Source organism: Lathyrus oleraceus, chromosome 2 (assembly GCF_024323335.1).
Source record: "Lathyrus oleraceus cultivar Zhongwan6 chromosome 2, CAAS_Psat_ZW6_1.0, whole genome shotgun sequence".
NCBI lineage: Eukaryota > Viridiplantae > Streptophyta > Magnoliopsida > Fabales > Fabaceae > Lathyrus > Lathyrus oleraceus.
The window spans coordinates 453225807-453228674 of record NC_066580.1 but is presented as its reverse complement, the minus strand read 5'-3'; the positions used below and the strand labels follow the sequence as shown (position 1 = coordinate 453228674).

At 29.4% G+C, this 2868-nt stretch overlaps 1 long non-coding RNA gene across 1 annotated transcript; it reads right to left on the bottom strand.

Annotated features, from left to right (window-relative positions):
- Positions 1-271: 271 nt before the first annotated feature.
- Positions 272-2206, bottom strand: LOC127121526 (uncharacterized). The gene is made up of 2 exons (XR_007803478.1): positions 1944-2206; positions 272-514 (listed from the first exon to the last, which is right to left on the bottom strand). It is a non-coding gene; the product is annotated as an uncharacterized LOC127121526 (long non-coding RNA).
- Between the last annotated feature and the right edge of the window lie 662 nt (positions 2207-2868).

The window sequence follows — 2868 nt, the reverse complement described above, 5'->3', positions numbered from 1 at the left end:
CTTCATGGTCTCATGGCCCATTTGATCCAACTCTTATTTCATTCACATTTCACCCATTGGGTTCATGTTTTCATTAATGTGTCAAGATTCATTCATGCTTCGATATACAGTCAATTGATTCAAGATTCATTGTATGTTTGGTCAAATCATTTCATGTTTATGGGACTTCAATCTCATTCATCTCATTCAAAGTTTGTTCTAGAATTCATTCAAAGGCATTTGTTTCAAGATGGACTTCACTTGAACTTAAATGTGTTTCATGTATAGAATATTTTTCACTAAGTAATACATTTCATTCATAAAGTTCATTTTGCATTATCCATAGTACATTACATTGAAAAGATTACAAGAATTACATTTTTTTTTTGCATAAGTTGACTTTCAATCAAATGTTGACTTTTTGGTCAACCAGTTGACCAAAGTCAACTCATCATTTTTTTATCCTAAACCCTAATTCCCATTTATTTATTCAATAATAAGTCATCCTTGCATTGTTCCATCATCTATCTTCATCCTACAAAACAAAGACCAAAACCGATATGTCACTTTCAAGCATATACATTACAACATATCATGGCACACAAAAAATTCACCATTTCAAAACAATTCATTACATACACATCATCCATGACCTAAACATTTCTATTACATTCAAAATAATCATGGAAAGACCAAGTGACATTCCAGCATGATATTCAAAATCGAAACATCACATTAGCGTGACCAAAAGCATATACCATAGTCATCATTCATTCATAGCAACATAATATTTCACAGTCCTGCACCAATAGCATTCACACAATAAACCATTTACATTCGCATTGCCAAGTTAACATCCTACAATAGCTGCCACACAAGAGCATATATTACACTACATACCTAGCATACCAAAGGCATAGTAGCGGTTCATCCATCCAACAATAGCATATGTAATCAATCATGACACAAATCCAAAGCATCAAACTAGCACAAGTAGGCCATATGCAATGTATTTCAATAGCAACAAATCATTAGCATAATAGCACAATGCAACAAGCCAAGCAAGACAAATAGCATGAACATACAAACACATTCCTTGAAGCCTAAACAACATCAGTAGCAACATAATACATTAGTGGCCTAATTGGGATTCACATAACAGCATTTTCATACAACTTCAATCCATTTAACAGAAAATTAATTAACTATTAAACATAAACCTAATGTCAGTCTAATCGAATTTGCAGCATAACTGACTTCTTCATTAACAAGCTAACATTAACATCATCAATTGCCAGCCAATTGACTGCATAACAAGTCATCAACAATAAAATTCATTATAGTAGAAATTCATTCACCTAACTAACTCAAAACAGAACTAACAGCTAAAAGTTTACTTTCACTCTTTTCATCTAACAGCTCACACTTCAAACACAACTAACTCAACCTAAATTTCTAACAAACTGAAATTACATTGAATTTGATGTGAGTTTCATTTGGCATTCCTAACAAACTGAAATCACATTGAATTTGATGTGAGTTTCATTTGGAATTCCTAACAAAATGAAATTACATTGAATTTGATGTGAGTTTCATTTGGAATTTCTAACCAACTTTGAGACTCCATTTAAGCACCTCACTGCATTTCAGAATGGAGAGGGCTCAATCTTCACTCATTCGCTTCACATTCATAAATCACACAAATCTCAGAAACTCCTCTCAGCAAAAGTCACTACATCTCTCAAATCCTCTCCCTTACCCCAAAGCTCTCTTTCTCCATTGTTGCTCAGAGCTTCACATTTAAGCTCTAAAACAACAAGAGCTAGACCTCTCAGTCTCTGAACCTCTATTCTGCTCACACAATCAACGACAATGCAATTTCCAGAATCTTTCCTACATAATACAGTCACAAAGAAGAAGAAGAATAACATAAAGAGAGGATCAAGAATTCGAAGAACTCGTACCTGAAGAAGCTCTGGTATTCTTATTCAACATCATCGTTTTCAATTTCAACAAATTCTGGAACACTTCTCCATTCTGTAGGTAGGCTTCATTCAATGATTCGCCTTGAATTCGTTTCCATCATGTAGTGGTTAGTGTAAGGAATTGAAGCCCTAACACGAGGGGCTTTTATTCCTCTTGATCTTCGTCTAATTTTGCATTTCAAATATCTAAGGTCCATGTCCTATTCGACTTCGGTTTGATAGTTTAATTAAGATTTGGAAATATTGGCTCAAGTAAAGGTGTGCAAAAAAACCGCAAGGTATGCAAATTGTTCCACTTTAAAAAAAACCAAACTAAATGCTAAAATAAAAATTTGAGTATCCATTTTGTTATCCAAATATAACCCGTTACTCATTATAAAAATTTGATTTTGTTATTGGATAATCAAATTTTACTATGTCTCATATTTTTATATTTGTCTGTTTTCATATTTTATCACATTATAAATTAATTTTATATTTTAAATTATATAAAGAAATTATTTTAAAAATAAAATTCAGATTTTTTTTTCTTTTCACAAAAAATATTATATTCGGTATTTTTTTTTTCGAAAAAATTATATTGGATATTTTATTTCAAATAGAATTATTATTTTCTTCTAAATAAAAAAATATATTTTTATATAAAATATTTTGTATTTTTCTCAGTAAAAAAATTTAGATTTTTTTTAAATAATTTTTTTTGATAATTTTTAATTTTCAAAAAGGTTATTTTTACAAATTTTCAGAATAAAAAAAACTTCTATTTTCATAATTTTTTTTAAAAAAAAATAATTTTTTATAATTTCAGAATAAAATTATTTTTTATTTTCATAATTTTTTTATTTTCGATTTCCATTTTTTTAAAATAAATTTTTTCAGTTATTTTATTTTTTGGAATAATTTT